The sequence below is a fragment of the Phyllobates terribilis genome, unplaced genomic scaffold (assembly GCF_046119375.1).
Source record: "Phyllobates terribilis strain yellow unplaced genomic scaffold, ASM4611937v1 Scaffold_4__5_contigs__length_816908805, whole genome shotgun sequence".
In the NCBI taxonomy this organism is placed as follows: domain Eukaryota; kingdom Metazoa; phylum Chordata; class Amphibia; order Anura; family Dendrobatidae; genus Phyllobates; species Phyllobates terribilis.
The window spans coordinates 330,047,182-330,066,704 of NW_027362764.1; positions in this window are offsets into that span (position 1 = coordinate 330,047,182).

The window sequence follows — 19,523 nt, forward strand, 5'->3', positions numbered from 1 at the left end:
GCATTTGGGTCCCCCATGAAATGCGGCATGCACGTGGGCCCCCCAGTACATGCGGCATGCATTTGGGGCCCCCATTACATGTGGCATGCACATGGGGCCCCCATGACATGCGGCATGCATTTGGGGGCCCCATTACATGCGGCATGCACGTGGAGCCCCAATGACATGCTGCATGCATTTGGGGCCCCCATGACATGCTGCATGCACGTGGGCCCCCATTACATGCGGCATGCATTTGGGGCCCCCATGACATGCAGCATGCACGTGGGCCCCCCATTACATGCGGCATGCATTTGGGGCCCCAATTACATGCGGCATGCATGTGGGGCACCGATGACATGTGCCATGTACGTGGGGCCCCTATGACATGCGGTATGCAAGTGGGGCCCTCATGACATGCATCATGCATTTGGGGCCAATGTGACATGCGGCATGCATTCGGGGCCCCCATGACATGCGGCATGCATGTGGGACCCCCATGATATGCGGCATGCATGTGGGACCCCCATGATATGCGGCATGCATTTGGGGCCCCCATGACTTGAGGCATGCATTTGAATCCCCCATTACATGTGGCATGCACGTGGGGCCCCCATGACATGCGGCATGCATTTGGGCCCCCATGACATGCGGAATGCCTGCGGGGCCCCCATGACATGCGGCATGCATGCAGGGCCCTCATGACATGCTGCATGAATTTGGGGCCCCCAATACATGCGGCATGCAGGTTGGGCCCCCTTGACATGCGACATTCATGTGGGGCTCCCATGACATGCGGCATGCATTTATGGCCCCCATGACATGCGGCAAGCTTTTGGGCCCCATGACATGCGGCATGCATGTGGTGCCCCCATGACATGCGCATGCATGTGGGGCCCCCATGAAATGCGCCATGCATGTGGGGCCCCTATGACATGCGGCATGCATTTGTGGGCCCCAAGACATGCTGCATGCACTTGGGGGCCCCATAACATGCGGCATGCACGTGGGACCCCCATGACATGCAACATGCATTTGGGGCCCCCATGACATGCGGCATGCATTTGGGTCCCCCATGAAATGCGGCATGCACGTGGGGCCCCCAGTACATGCGGCATGCATTTGGGGCCCCCATGACATGTGGTATGCACATGGGGCCCCTATGACATGCTGCATGCATTTGGGGTGCCCAAGACATGCGGCATGCACGTGGGGCCCCTATGACATGCCACATGCTTTTGTGGCCCCATTACATGCGGCATGCACGTGGAGCCCCAATGACATGATGCATGCATTTGGGGCCCCCATGACATGCTGCATGCACGTGGGGGCCCCATTACATGCGGCATGCATTTGGGGCCCCCATGACATGCAGCATGCACGTGGGGCCCCCATTACATGCGGCATGCATTTGGGGCCCCAATGACATGCGGCATGCATGTGGGGCACTGATGACATGTGCCATGTACGTGGGGCCCCTATGACATGCGGTATGCACATGGGGCCCTCATGACATGCATCATGCATTTGGGGCCAATGTGACATGCGGCATGCATTCGTGGCCCCCATGACATGCGGCATGCATGTGGGACCCCCATGATATGCGGCATGCATGTGGGACCCCCATGATATGCGGCATGCATTTGGGGCCCCCATGACTTGAGGCATGCATTTGGGGGCCCCAATACATGCGGCATGCACGTTGGGCCCCCTTGACATGCGGCATGCATTTATGGCCCCCATGACATGCGGCAAGCTTTTGGGCCCCATGACATGCGGCATGCATGTGGTGCCCCCATGACATGCGCAAGCATGTGGGGCCCCCATGAAATGCGCCATGCATGTGGGGCCCCCATGACATGCGGCATGCATTTGGGTCCCCCATGAAATGCGGCATGCATGTGGGGCCCCTAGTACATGCGGCATGCATTTGGGGCCCCCATGACATGTGGTATGCACGTGGGGCCCCTATGACATGCTGCATGCATTTGGGGTGCCCAAGACATGCGGCATGCACCTTTGGCCCCTATGACATGCCACATGCTTTTGGGGCCCCCATTACATGTGGCATGCACATGGGGCCCCCATGACATGCGGCATGCATTTGGGGCCCCCATGACTTGAGGCATGCATTTGAATCCCCCATTACATGCGGCATGCAAGTGGGGCCCCTATGACATGCGGCATGCATTTGGGCCCCCATGACATGCGGAATGCCTGCGGGGCCCCCATGACATGCGGCATGCATGCAGGGCCCTCATGACATGCTGCATGAATTTGGGGCCCCCAATACATGCGGCATGCACGTTGGGCCCCCTTGACATTCGACATTCATGTGGGGCTCCCATGACATGCAGCATGCATGTGGCCCCCAATGATATGCGGCATGCACGTGGGGCCCCATGACATGCTGCATGCATTTGGGGCCCCCATGATATGCGGCATGCATTTGGGCCCCCATGACATGCGCATGCATGTGGGGCCCCCATGAAATGTGCCATGCATGTGTGGCCCCTATGCCATGCGGCATGCATTTGTGGGCCCCAAGACATGCTGCATGCATTTGGGGGGCCCCATGACATGCGGCATGCATTTGGGGGGCCCAATGACATGTGACATGCATGTGGGGCCCCCATGACATGCTGCATGCATTTGTGGCCCCCTTGATATGCGGCATGCATTTGGGGGCCCCAATGACTTGAGCCATGCATTTGGGGTCCCCATGACATGCGGCATGCATGTGGGACCCCCATGACATGCGTCATGCATTTGGATCCCCATTACATGCTGCATGCAAGTGGGGCCCCCATGACATGCGGCATGCACGTGGGGCCCCCATGACATGCTGCATGCATTTGGGGCCCCCATGATATGCGGCACGCATTTGGGGCCCCCATGACATGCGCATGCATGTGGGGCCTCCATGAAATGCGCCATGCATGTGGGGCTCCTATGACATGCGGCATGCATTTGTGGGCCCCAAGACATGCTGCATGCATTTGGGGGGCCCCATGATATGCGGCATGCATTTGGGCCCCCCATGACATGAGGCATGCATTTGGGGCCCCCATGACATGCAGCATGCACGTGGGGCCCCCATGACATGTGACATGCATTTGGGGCCCCCATGACATGCGGCATGCATTTGGGTCCCCCATGAAATGCGGCATGCACGTGGAGCCCCCATGACATGCGGCATGCATTTGGGGCACCCATGACATGCGGCATGCACATGGGGCCCCCATGACATGCGGCATACGTTTGGGGCCCCAATGACATGCGGCATGAGTTTGGATCCCCCATGACATGCGGCATGCACGTGGGGCCTCCATGACATGAGTCATGCATTTGGGGCCGTCATGACAAGCGGCATGCATTTGGGGCCCCCATGACATGCGGCATGCATGTGGGACCCCCATGACATGCGTCATGCATTTGGGGCCCCCATGACATGCTCCATGCATGTGGGGCCCCTATGATATGCGGCATGAATTTGGGGGGCCCCATGACATGCGGCATGCATGTGAGGACCCCATGACATATGGCATGCATTTGGGGTCCCCATGACATGCGGCATTCATGTGGGGCCCCATGACATGCGGCATTCATGTGGGGCCCCCATGACATGCATCATGCATGCGGGGCCCCCATGACACGCGGCATACATTTGTGGCCCTCGTGACATAAGGCATGCACGTGGGGCCCCCATGACATGCGGCAAGCACGTGGGGCCCCAATGACATGCGGCATGCACGTGGGACCCCCATGACATGCGGCATGCATGTGGGGGCCCCATGACATGTGGTATGCACGTGGGGCCCCTATGACATGCCGCATGCATTTGGAGCCCCCATGACATGCTGCATGCATGTGGGACCCCCATTACATGATGCATGCAAGTGGGGCCCCCATGACATGCGGCATGCATGTGGGCCCCCCAAGACATGTGGCATGCACGTGGGGCCCCCATGACATGCTGCATGCATTTGGGGCCCCCATGACATGCGGCATGCACGTGGGGCCCCCATTACATGCGGCATGCATTTGGGGCCCCCATGACATGCGGCATGTACGTGGGGCCCCTATGACATGCGGTATGCAAGTGGGGCCCTCATGACATGCAGCATGCATTTGGGGCCACTGTGACATGCGGCATGCATTTGGGGCCCCCATGACATGCGGCATGCATGTGCGACCCCCTTGATATGCGGCATGCATGTGGGACCCCCATGATATGCGGCATGCATTTGGGGCCCCCATGACTTGAGGCATGCATTTGGGGCCCCCATGAAATGTGCCATGCATGTGGGGCCCCTATGACATGCGGCATGCATTTGTGGGCCCCAAGAGATGCGGCATGCATTTGGGGCCCCTATGACATGCGGCATCCATTTGGGGGGCCCCATGACATGCGGCATGCACGTGGGGCCCCCATGAAATGCGGCATTTATTTGGGGCCCCCATGACATGTGGAATGCCTGCGGGGCCCCCATGACATGCGGCATGCACGTGGGGCCCCCATGACGTGCAGCATGCATTTGGATCCCCCATTACATGCTGAATGCAATTGGGGCCCCCATGAAATGTGCCATGCATGTGGGGCCCCTATGACATGCTGCATGAATTTGGGGCCCCCAATACATGCGGCATGCACGTTGGGCCCCTTGACATGCGACATTCACGTGGGGCTCCCATGACATGCGGCATGCATTTATGGCTCCCATGACATGCGGCAATCTTTTGGGCCCCATGACATGCAGCATGCATGTGGGGCCCCCATGACATGCGGCATGCATTTGGGGTCCCCATGGCATGCTGCATGCACGTGGGGCCCCCTGTACATGCGGCATGCATTTGGGGCCCCCATGACATGCGGCATGCACGTGGGGCCCCCTTGACATGCAACGTTCATTTGGGGCCCCCATGACATGTGGCATGCATGGGGGCTCCCATTACATGCGGCATGCATTTGGAGCCTCCATGACATGCGGTATGAATGTGGGGCCCCCATGACATGCGCCATGCATGTGGGGGCCCTATGACATGCGGCATGCATTTGGGGCCCCCATGATATGCGGCACGCATTTGGGTCCCCCATGACATGCGCATGCATGTGGGACCCCCATGAAAAGCGCCATGCATGTGGGACCCCTATGACATGCGACATGCATTTGTGGGCCCCAAGACATGCTGCATGCATTTGGGGGGCCCAATGACATGCGGCATGCATTTGGGGACCCCATGACATGCGGCAAGCATTTGGGCCCCCATGACATGCGGCATGCATTTGGGGCCCCCATGACATGTGGTATGCACGTGGGGCCCCTATGACATGCGGCATGCATTCGTGGCCCCCGTAACATGAGGCATGCACGTGGGGCCCCCATGACAAGCGGCACGCACGTGGGGCCCCCATGACATGAAGCATGCACGTGGGACCCCCATGACATGCGGAATGCACGTGAGGCCCCCATGACATGCGGAATGCCTACGGGGCCCCAATGACTTGCGGCATGCATGCGGGGCCCTCATGACATGCGGCATGCAATTGAGGCCCCCAATATATGCGGCATGCATGTGGGGCCCCCATGATATGTGGCATGCATTTGGGGCCCCCATGACTTGAGTCATGCATGTGGGGCCCCCATGACATGCACCATGCATGCGGGGCCCCTATGACATGCTGCGTGCATTTGGGGCCCCCATGACTTGAGGCATGCATTTGGGGCCCCCATGACATGCGGCATGCATGTATGGCCCCCATGAAATGCGCCATGCATGTGGGGCCCCCATGACTTGAGGCATGCATTTGAATCCCCCATTACATGTGGCATGCACGTGTGGCCCCCATGACATGTGGCATGCATTTGGGCCCCCATGACATGCGGAATGCCTGCGGGGCCCCCGTGACATGCGGCATGCATGCAGGGCCCTCATGACATGCTGCATGAATTTGGGGCCCCCAATACATGCGGCATGCACGTTGGGCTCCCTTGACATGCGACATTCATGTGGGGCTCCCATGACATGCGGCATGCATTTATGGCCCCCATGACATGCGGCAAGCTTTTGGGCCCCATGACATGCGGCATGCATGTGGTTCCCCCATGACATGCGCATGCATGTGGGGCCCCCATGAAATGTGCCATGCATGTGGGGCCCCTATGACATGCGGCATGCATTTGTGGGCCCCAAGACATGCTGCATGCACTTGGGGGCCCCATAACATGCGGCATGCACGTGGGACCCCCATGACATGCAACATGCATTTGGGGCCCCCATGACATGCGGCATGCATTTGGGTCCCCCATGAAATGCGGCATGCACGTGGGGCCCCCAGTACATGCGGCATGCATTTGGGGCCCCCATGACATGTGGTATGCACGTGGGGCCCCTATGACATGCTGCATGCATTTGGGGTGACCAAGACATGCGGCATGCACGTGGGGCCCCTATGACATGCCACAAACTTTTGGGGCCCCCATTACATGTGGCATGCACATGGGGCTCCCATGACATGCGGCATGCATTTGGGGGCCCCATTACATGCGGCATGCACGTGGAGCCCCAATGACATGATGCATGCATTTGGGGCCCCCATGACATGCTGCATGCACGTGGGGCCCCCATTACATGCGGCATGCATTTGGGGCCCCCATGACATGCAGCATGCACGTGGGGCCCCCATTACATGCGGCATGCATTTGGGGCCCCAATGACATGCGGCATGCATGTGGGGCACCGATGACATGTGCCATGTACGTGGGGCCCCTATGACATGCGGTATGCACATGGGGCCCTCATGACATGCATCATGCATTTGGGGCCAATGTGACATGCGGCATGCATTCGGGGCCCCCATGACATGCGGCATGCATGTGGGACCCCCATGATATGCGGCATGCATGTGGGACCCCCATGATATGCGGCATGCATTTGGGGCCCCCATGACTTGAGGCATGCATTTGGGGCCCCCAATACATGCGGCATGCACGTTGGGCCCCCTTGACATTCGGCATGCATTTATGGCCCCCGTGACATGCGGCAAGCTTTTGGGCCCCATGACATGCGGCATGCATGTGGTGCCCCCATGACATGCGCATGCATGTGGGGCCCCCATGAAATGCGCCATGCATGTGGGGCCCCCATGACATGCGGCATGCATTTGGGTCCCCCATGACATGCGTCATGCATTTGGATCCCCATTACATGCTGCATGCAAGTGGGGCCCCCATGACATGCGGGATGCACGTGGGGCCCCCATGACATGCTGCATGCATTTGGGTCCCCCATGAAATGCGGCATGCACGTGGGGCCCCCAGTACATGCGGCATGCATTTGGGGCCCCCATGACATGTGGTATGCACGTGGGGCCCCTATGACATGCTGCATGCATTTGGGGTGCCCAAGACATGCGGCATGCACGTGGGGCCCCTATGACATGCCACATGCTTTTGGGGCCCCCATTACATGTGGCATGCACATGGGGCCCCCATGACATGCGGCATGCATTTGGGGCCCCCATGACTTGAGGCATGCATTTGAATCCCCCATTACATGCGGCATGCACGTGGGGCCCCTATGACATGTGGCATGCATTTGGGCCCCCATGACATGCGGAATGCCTGCGGGGCCCCCATGACATGCGGCATGCATGCAGGGCCCTCATGACATGCTGCATGAATTTGGGGCCCCCAATACATGCGGCATGCACGTTGGGCCCCCTTGACATTCGACATTCATGTGGGGCTCCCATGACATGCGGCATGCATGTGGCCCCCAATGATATGCGGCATGCACGTGGGGCCCCATGACATGCTGCATGCATTTGGGGCCCCCATGATATGCGGCATGCATTTGGGCCCCCATGACATGCGCATGCATGTGGGGCCCCCATGAAATGTGCCATGCATGTGTGGCCACTATGACATGCGGCATGCATTTGTGGGCCCCAAGACATGCTGCATGCATTTGGGGGGCCCCATGACATGCGGCATGCATTTGGGGGGCCCAATGACATGTGACATGCATGTGGGGCCCCCATGACATGCTGCATGCATTTGTGGCCCCCTTGATATGCGGCATGCATTTGGGGGCCCCCATGACTTGAGCCATGCATTTGGGGTCCCCATGACATGCGGCATGCATGTGGGACCCCCATGACATGCGTCATGCATTTGGATCCCCATTACATGCTGCATGCAAGTGGGGCCCCCATGACATGCGGGATGCACGTGGGGCCCCCATGACATGCTGCATGCATTTGGGGTCCCCATGATATGCGGCACGCATTTGGGGCCCCCATGACATGCGCATGCATGTGGGGCCTCCATGAAATGTGCCATGCATGTGGGGCTCCTATGACATGCGGCATGCATTTGTGGGCCCCAAGACATGCTGCATGCATTTGGGGGGCCCCATGATATGCGGCATGCATTTTGGCCCCCCATGACATGAGGCATGCATTTGGGGCCCCCATGACATGCAGCATGCACGTGGGGCCCCCATGACATGTGACATGCATTTGGGGCCCCCATGACATGCGGCATGCATTTGGGTCCCCCATGAAATGCGGCATGCACGTGGAGCCCCCATGACATGCGGCATGCATTTGGGGCACCCATGACATGCGGCATGCACATGGGGCCCCCATGACATGCGGCATACGTTTGGGGCCCCAATGACATGCGGCATGAGTTTGGATCCCCCATGACATGCGGCATGCACGTGGGGCCTCCATGACATGAGTCATGCATTTGGGGCCGTCATGACAAGCGGCATGCATTTGGGGCCCCCATGACATGCGGCATGCATGTGGGACCCCCATGACATGCGTCATGCATTTGGGGCCCCCATGACATGCTCCATGCATGTGGGGCCCCTATGATATGCGGCATGAATTTGGGGGGCCCCATGACATGCGGCATGCATGTGAGGACCCCATGACATATGGCATGCATTTGGGGTCCCCATGACATGCGGCATTCATGTGGGGCCCCATGACATGCGGCATTCATGTGGGGCCCCCATGACATGCATCATGCATGCGGGGGCCCCATGACATGCGGCATACATTTGTGGCCCTCGTGACATGAGGCATGCACGTGGGGCCCCCATGACATGCGGCAAGCACGTGGGGCCCCAATGACATGCAGCATGCACGTGGGACCCCCATGACATGCGGCATGCATGTGGGGGCCCCATGACATGTGGTATGCACGTGGGGCCCCTATGACATGCCGCATGCATTTGGAGCCCCCATGACATGCTGCATGCATGTGGGACCCCCATTACATGCGGCATGCAAGTGGGGCCCCCATGACATGCGGCATGCATGTGGGCCCCCCAAGACATGCGGCATGCACGTGGGGCCCCCATGACATGCGGCATGCATTTGGGGCCCCCATGACATGCGGCATGTACGTGGGGCCCCTATGACATGCGGTATGCAAGTGGGGCCCTCATGACATGCAGCATGCATTTGGGGCCACTGTGACATGCGGCATGCATTTGGGGCCCCCATGACATGCGGCATGCATGTGCGACCCCCTTGATATGCGGCATGCATGTGGGACCCCCATGATATGCGGCATGCATTTGGGGCCCCCATGACTTGAGGCATGCATTTGGGGCCCCCATGAAATGTGCCATGCATGTGGGGCCTCCATGACATGCGGCATGCATGTGGGTCCCCATGACATGCGTCATGCACGTGGGGCCCCCTTGACATGCGACATTCATTTGGGGCCCCCATGACATGTGGCATGCATGTGGGGCCCCCATGACATGCGGCATGCATTTGGGGCCCCCATGACATGTGGTATGCACGTGGGGCCCCTATGACATGCGGCATGCATTCGTGGCCCCCGTAACATGAGGCATGCACGTGGGGCCCCCATGACAAGCGGCAAGCACGTGGGGCCCCCATGACATGAAGCATGCACGTGGGACCCCCATGACATGCGGAATGCACGTGAGGCCCCCATGACATGCGGAATGCCTACGGGGCCCCAATGACATGCGGCATGCATGCGGGGCCCTCATGACATGCGGCATGCAATTGAGGCCCCCAATATATGCGGCATGCATGTGGGGCCCCCATGATATGTGGCATGCATTTGGGGCCCCCATGACTTGAGTCATGCATGTGGGGCCCCCATGACATGCACCATGCATGTGGGGCCCCTATGACATGCTGCGTGCATTTGGGGCCCCCATGACTTGAGGCATGCATTTGGGGCCCCCATGACATGCGGCATGCATGTATGGCCCCCATGAAATGCGCCATGCATGTGGGGCCCCCATGACTTGAGGCATGCATTTGAATCCCCCATTACATGTGGCATGCACGTGGGGCCCCCATGACATGCGGCATGCATTTGGGCCCCCATGACATGCGGAATGCCTGCGGGGCCCCCATGACATGCGGCATGCATGCAGGGCCCTCATGACATGCTGCATGAATTTGGGGCCCCCAATACATGCGGCATGCACGTTGGGCCCCCTTGACATGCGACATTCATGTGGGGCTCCCATGACATGCGGCATGCATTTATGGCACCGATGACATGTGCCATGTACGTGGGGCCCCTATGACATGCGGTATGCACATGGGGCCCTCATGACATGCATCATGCATTTGGGGACAATGTGACATGCGGCATGCATTCGGGGCCCCCATGACATGCGGCATGCATGTGGGACCCCCATGATATGCGGCATGCATGTGGGACCCCCATGATATGCGGCATGCATTTGGGGCCCCCATGACTTGAGGCATGCATTTGGGGCCCCCAATACACGCGGCATGCACGTTGGGCCCCCTTGACATGCGGCATGCATTTATGGCCCCCATGACATGCGGCAAGCTTTTGGGCCCCATGACATGCGGCATGCATGTGTTGCCCCCATGACATGCGCATGCATGTGGGGCCCCCATGAAATGCGCCATGCATGTGGGGCCCCCATGACATGCGGCATGCATTTGGGTCCCCCATGAAATGCGGCATGCACGTGGGGCCCCCAGTACATGCGGCATGCATTTGGGGCCCCCATGACATGTGGTATGCACGTGGGCCCCCTATGACATGCTGCATGCATTTGGGGTGCCCAAGACATGCGGCATGCACGTGGGGCCCCTATGACATGCCACATGCTTTTGGGGCCCCCATTACATGTGGCATGCACATGGGGCCCCCATGACATGCGGCATGCATTTGGGGCCCCCATGACTTGAGGCATGCATTTGAATCCCCCATTACATGCGGCATGCACGTGGGGCCCCTATGACATGCGGCATGCATTTGGGCCCCCATTACATGCGGAATGCCTGCGGGGCCCCCATGACATGCGGCATGCACGTGGGGCCCTCATGACATGCTGCATGAATTTGGGGCCCCCAATACATGCGGCATGCACGTTGGGCCCCCTTGACATTCGACATTCATGTGGGGCTCCCATGACATGCGGCATGCATGTGGCCCCCAATGATATGCGGCATGCACGTGGGGCCCCATGACATGCTGCATGCATTTGGGGCCCCCATGATATGCGGCATGCATTTGGGCCCCATGACATGCGCATGCATGTGGGGCCCCCATGAAATGTGCCATGCATGTGTGGCCCCTATGACATGCGGCATGCATTTGTGGGCCCCAAGACATGCTGCATGCATTTGGGGGGGCCCATGACATGCGGCATGCATTTGGGGGGCCCAATGACATGTGACATGCATGTGGGGCCCCCATGACATGCTGCATGCATTTGTGGCCCCCTTGATATGCGGCATGCATTTGGGGGCCCCCATGACTTGAGCCATGCATTTGGGGTCCCCATGACATGCGGCATGCATGTGGGACCCCCATGACATGTGTCATGCATTTGGATCCCCATTACATGCTGCATGCAAGTGGGGCCCCCATGACATGCGGCATGCACGTGGGGCCCCCATGACATGCTACATGCATTTGGGGCCCCCATGATATGCGGCACGCATTTGGGGCCCCCATGACATGCGCATGCATGTGGGGCCTCCATGAAATGCGCCATGCATGTGGGGCTCCTATGACATGCGGCATGCATTTGTGGGCCCCAAGACATGCTGCATGCATTTGGGGGGCCCCATGATATGCGGCATGCATTTGGGCCCCCCATGACATGAGGCATGCATTTGGGGCCCCCATGACATGCAGCATGCACGTGGGGCCCCCATGACATGTGACATGCATTTGGGGCCCCCATGACATGCGGCATGCATTTGGGTCCCCCATGAAATGCGGCATGCACGTGGAGCCCCCATGACATGCGGCATGCATTTGGGGCACCCATGACATGCGGCATGCACATGGGGCCCCCATGACATGCGGCATACGTTTGGGGGCCCAATGACATGCGGCATGAGTTTGGATCCCCCATGACATGCGGCATGCACGTGGGGCCTCCATGACATGAGTCATGCATTTGGGGCCGTCATGACAAGCGGCATGCATTTGGGGCCCCCATGACATGCGGCATGCATGTGGGACCCCCATGACATGCGTCATGCATTTGGGGCCCCCATGACATGCTCCATGCATGTGGGGCCCCTATGATATGCGGCATGAATTTGGGGGGCCCCATGACATGCGGCATGCATGTGAGGACCCCATGACATATGGCATGCATTTGGGGTCCCCATGACATGCGGCATTCATGTGGGGCCCCATGACATGCGGCATTCATGTGGGGCCCCCATGACATGCATCATGCATGCGGGGCCCCCATGACATGCGGCATACATTTGTGGCCCTCGTGACATGAGGCATGCACGTGGGGCCCCCATGACATGCGGCAAGCACGTGGGGCCCCAATGACATGCAGCATGCACGTGGGACCCCCATGACATGCGGCATGCATGTGGGGGACCCATGACATGTGGTATGCACGTGGGGCCCCTATGACATTCCGCATGCATTTGGAGCCCCCATGACATGCTGCATGCATGTGGGACCCCCATTACATGATGCATGCAAGTGGGGCCCCCCAAGACATGTGGCATGCACGTGGGGCCCCCATGACATGCTGCATGCATTTGGGGCCCCCATGACATGCGGCATGCACGTGGGGCCCCCATTACATGCGGCATGCATTTGGGGCCCCCATGACATGCGGCATGTACGTGGGGCCCCTATGACATGCGGTATGCAAGTGGGGCCCTCATGACATGCAGCATGCATTTGGGGCCACTGTGACATGCGGCATGCATTTGGGGCCCCCATGACATGCGGCATGCATTTGGGCCCCCATGACATGCGGCATGCATGTGGGGCCCCCAAATGCATGCCGCATGTCATGGGGGCCTCCATGACATGCGGCATGCATGTGGGTCCCCATGACATGCGTCATGCACGTGGGGCCCCCTTGACATGCGACATTCATTTGGGGCCCCCATGACATGTGGCATGCATGTGGGGCCCCCATGACATGCGGCATGCATTTGGGGCCCCCATGACATGTGGTATGCACGTGGGGCCCCTATGACATGCGGCATGCATTCGTGGCCCCCGTAACATGAGGCATGCACGTGGGGCCCCCATGACAAGCGGCAAGCACGTGGGGCCCCCATGACATGAAGCATGCACGTGGGACCCCCATGACATGCGGAATGCACGTGAGGCCCCCATGACATGCGGAATGCCTACGGGGCCCCAATGACATGCGGCATGCATGCGGGGCCCTCATGACATGCGGCATGCAATTGAGGCCCCCAATGACATGCGGCATGCATGCGGGGCCCTCATGACATGCGGCATGCAATTGAGGCCCCCATGATATGTGGCATGCATTTGGGGCCCCCATGACTTGAGTCATGCATGTGGGGCCCCCATGACATGCACCATGCATGTGGGGCCCCTATGACATGCTGCGTGCATTTGGGGCCCACATGACTTGAGGCATGCATTTGGGGCCCCCATGACATGCGGCATGCATGTATGGCCCCCATGAAATGCGCCATGCATGTGGGGCCCCCATGACTTGAGGCATGCATTTGAATCCCCCATTACATGTGGCATGCACGTGGGGCCCCCATGACATGCGGCATGCATTTGGGCCCCCATGACATGCGGAATGCCTGCGGGGCCCCCATGACATGCGGCATGCATGCAGGGCCCTCATGACATGCTGCATGAATTTGGGGCCCCCAATACATGCGGCATGCACGTTGGGCCCCCTTGACATGCGACATTCATGTGGGGCTCCCATGACATGCGGCATGCATTTATGGCACCGATGACATGTGCCATGTACGTGGGGCCCCTATGACATGCGGTATACACATGGGGCCCTCATGACATGCATCATGCATTTGGGGACAATGTGACATGCGGCATGCATTCGGGGCCCCCATGACATGCGGCATGCATGTGGGACCCCCATGATATGCGGCATGCATGTGGGACCCCCATGATATGCGGCATGCATTTGGGGCCCCCATGACTTGAGGCATGCATTTGGGGCCCCCAATACACGCGGCATGCACGTTGGGCCCCCTTGACATGCGGCATGCATTTATGGCCCCCATGACATGCGGCAAGCTTTTGGGCCCCATGACATGCGGCATGCATGTGTTGCCCCCATGACATGCGCATGCATGTGGGGCCCCCATGAAATGCGCCATGCATGTGGGGCCCCCATGACATGCGGCATGCATTTGGGTCCCCCATGAAATGCGGCATGCACGTGGGGCCCCCAGTACATGCGGCATGCATTTGGGGCCCCCATGACATGTGGTATGCACGTGGGCCCCCTATGACATGCTGCATGCATTTGGGGTGCCCAAGACATGCGGCATGCACGTGGGGCCCCTATGACATGCCACATGCTTTTGGGGCCCCCATTACATGTGGCATGCACATGGGGCCCCCATGACATGCGGCATGCATTTGGGGCCCCCATGACTTGAGGCATGCATTTGAATCCCCCATTACATGCGGCATGCACGTGGGGCCCCTATGACATGCGGCATGCATTTGGGCCCCCATTACATGCGGAATGCCTGCGGGGCCCCCATGACATGCGGCATGCACGTGGGGCCCTCATGACATGCTGCATGAATTTGGGGCCCCCAATACATGCGGCATGCACGTTGGGCCCCCTTGACATTCGACATTCATGTGGGGCTCCCATGACATGCGGCATGCATGTGGCCCCCAATGATATGCGGCATGCACGTGGGGCCCCATGACATGCTGCATGCATTTGGGGCCCCCATGATATGCGGCATGCATTTGGGCCCCATGACATGCGCATGCATGTGGGGCCCCCATGAAATGTGCCATGCATGTGTGGCCCCTATGACATGCGGCATGCATTTGTGGGCCCCAAGACATGCTGCATGCATTTGGGGGGGCCCATGACATGCGGCATGCATTTGGGGGGCCCAATGACATGTGACATGCATGTGGGGCCCCCATGACATGCTGCATGCATTTGTGGCCCCCTTGATATGCGGCATGCATTTGGGGGCCCCCATGACTTGAGCCATGCATTTGGGGTCCCCATGACATGCGGCATGCATGTGGGACCCCCATGACATGTGTCATGCATTTGGATCCCCATTACATGCTGCATGCAAGTGGGGCCCCCATGACATGCGGCATGCACGTGGGGCCCCCATGACATGCTGCATGCATTTGGGGCCCCCATGATATGCGGCACGCATTTGGGGCCCCCATGACATGCGCATGCATGTGGGGCCTCCATGAAATGTGCCATGCATGTGGGGCTCCTATGACATGCGGCATGCATTTGTGGGCCCCAAGACATGCTGCATGCATTTGGGGGGCCCCATGATATGCGGCATGCATTTGGGCCCCCCATGACATGAGGCATGCATTTGGGGCCCCCATGACATGCAGCATGCACGTGGGGCCCCCATGACATGTGACATGCATTTGGGGCCCCCATGACATGCGGCATGCATTTGGGTCCCCCATGAAATGCGGCATGCACGTGGAGCCCCCATGACATGCGGCATGCATTTGGGGCACCCATGACATGCGGCATGCACATGGGGCCCCCATGACATGCGGCATACGTTTGGGGGCCCAATGACATGCGGCATGAGTTTGGATCCCCCATGACATGCGGCATGCACGTGGGGCCTCCATGACATGAGTCATGCATTTGGGGCCGTCATGACAAGCGGCATGCATTTGGGGCCCCCATGACATGCGGCATGCATGTGGGACCCCCATGACATGCGTCATGCATTTGGGGCCCCCATGACATGCTCCATGCATGTGGGGCCCCTATGATATGCGGCATGAATTTGGGGGGCCCCATGACATGCGGCATGCATGTGAGGACCCCATGACATATGGCATGCATTTGGGGTCCCCATGACATGCGGCATTCATGTGGGGCCCCATGACATGCGGCATTCATGTGGGGCCCCCATGACATGCATCATGCATGCGGGGCCCCCATGACATGCGGCATACATTTGTGGCCCTCGTGACATGAGGCATGCACGTGGGGCCCCCATGACATGCGGCAAGCACGTGGGGCCCCAATGACATGCAGCATGCACGTGGGACCCCCATGACATGCGGCATGCATGTGGGGGACCCATGACATGTGGTATGCACGTGGGGCCCCTATGACATTCCGCATGCATTTGGAGCCCCCATGACATGCTGCATGCATGTGGGACCCCCATTACATGATGCATGCAAGTGGGGCCCCCCAAGACATGTGGCATGCACGTGGGGCCCCCATGACATGCTGCATGCATTTGGGGCCCCCATGACATGCGGCATGCACGTGGGGCCCCCATTACATGCGGCATGCATTTGGGGCCCCCATGACATGCGGCATGTACGTGGGGCCCCTATGACATGCGGTATGCAAGTGGGGCCCTCATGACATGCAGCATGCATTTGGGGCCACTGTGACATGCGGCATGCATTTGGGGCCCCCATGACATGCGGCATGCATTTGGGCCCCCATGACATGCGGCATGCATGTGGGGCCCCCAAATGCATGCCGCATGTCATGGGGGCCTCCATGACATGCGGCATGCATGTGGGTCCCCATGACATGCGTCATGCACGTGGGGCCCCCTTGACATGCGACATTCATTTGGGGCCCCCATGACATGTGGCATGCATGTGGGGCCCCCATGACATGCGGCATGCATTTGGGGCCCCCATGACATGTGGTATGCACGTGGGGCCCCTATGACATGCGGCATGCATTCGTGGCCCCCGTAACATGAGGCATGCACGTGGGGCCCCCATGACAAGCGGCAAGCACGTGGGGCCCCCATGACATGAAGCATGCACGTGGGACCCCCATGACATGCGGAATGCACGTGAGGCCCCCATGACATGCGGAATGCCTACGGGGCCCCAATGACATGCGGCATGCATGCGGGGCCCTCATGACATGCGGCATGCAATTGAGGCCCCCAATATATGCGGCATGCATGTGGGGCCCCCATGATATGTGGCATGCATTTGGGGCCCCCATGACTTGAGTCATGCATGTGGGGCCCCCATGACATGCACCATGCATGTGGGGCCCCTATGACATGCTGCGTGCATTTGGGGCCCCCATGACTTGAGGCATGCATTTGGGGCCCCCATGACATGCGGCATGCATGTATGGCCCCCATGAAATGCGCCATGCATGTGGGGCCCCCATGACTTGAGGCATGCATTTGAATCCCCCATTACATGTGGCATGCACGTGGGGCCCCCATGACATGCGGCATGCATTTGGGCCCCCATGACATGCGGAATGCCTGCGGGGCCCCCATGACATGCGGCATGCATGCAGGGCCCTCATGACATGCTGCATGAATTTGGGGCCCCCAATACATGCGGCATGCACGTTGGGCCCCCTTGACATGCGACATTCATGTGGGGCTCCCATGACATGCGGCATGCATTTATGGCCCCCATGACATGCGGCAAGCTTTTGGGCCCCATGACATGCGGCATGCATGTGGTGCCCCCATGACATGCGCATGCATGTGGGGCCCCCATGAAATGCGCCATGCATGTGGGGCCCCTATGACATGCTGCATGCATTTGTGGGCCCCAAGACATGCTGCATGCACTTGGGGGCCCCATAACATGCGGCATGCACGTGGGACCCCCATGACATGCAACATGCATTTGGGGCCCCCATGACATGCGGCATGCATTTGGGTCCCCCATGAAATGCGGCATGCACGTGGGGCCCCCAGTACATGCGGCATGCATTTGGGGTGCCCAAGACATGCGGCATGCACGTGGGGCCCCTATGACATGCCACAAGCTTTTGGGGCCCCCATTACATGTGGCATGCACATGGGGCCCCCATGACATGCGGCATGCATTTGGGGGCCCCATTACATGCGGCATGCAGTGGAGCCCCAATGACATGATGCATGCATTTGGGGCCCCCATGACATGCTGCATGCACGTGGGGGCCCCATTACATGCGGCATGCATTTGGTGCCCCCATGACATGCAGCATGCACGTGGGGCCCCCATTACATGCGGCATGCATTTGGTGCCCCAATGACATGCGGCATGCATGTGGGGCACCGATGACATGTGCCATGTACGTGGGGCCCCTATGACATGCGGTATGCACATGGGGCCCTCATGACATGCATCATGCATTTGGGGCCAATGTGACATGCGGCATGCATTCGGGGCCCCCATGACATGCGGCATGCATGTGGGACCCCCATGATATGCGGCATGCATGTGGGACCCCCATGATATGCGGCATGCATTTGGGGCCCCCATGACTTGAGGCATGCATTTGGGGCCCCCAATACATGCGGCATGCACGTTGGGCCCCCTTGACATGCGGCATGCATTTATGGCCCCCGTGACATGCGGCAAGCTTTTGGGCCCCATGACATGCGGCATGCATGTGGTGCCCCCATGACATGCGCATGCATGTGGGGCCCCCATGAAATGCGCCATGCATGTGGGGCCCCCATGACATGCGGCATGCATTTGGGTCCCCCATGACATGCGTCATGCATTTGGATCCCCATTACATGCTGCATGCAAGTGGGGCCCCCATGACATGCGGGATGCACGTGGGGCCCCCATGACATGCTGCATGCATTTGGGTCCCCCATGAAATGCGGCATGCACGTGGGGCCCCCAGTACATGCGGCATGCATTTGGGGCCCCCATGACATGTGGTATGCACGTGGGGCCCCTATGACATGCTGCATGCATTTGGGGTGCCCAAGACATGCGGCATGCACGTGGGGCCCCTATGACATGCCACATGCTTTTGGGGCCCCCATTACATGTGGCATGCACATGGGGCCCCCATGACATGCGGCATGCATTTGGGGCCCCCATGACTTGAGGCATGCATTTGAATCCCCCATTACATGCGGCATGCACGTGGGGCCCCTATGACATGCGGCATGCATTTGGGCCCCCATGACATGCGGAATGCCTGCGGGGCCCCCATGACATGCGGCATGCATGCAGGGCCCTCATGACATGCTGCATGAATTTGGGGCCCCCAATACATGCGGCATG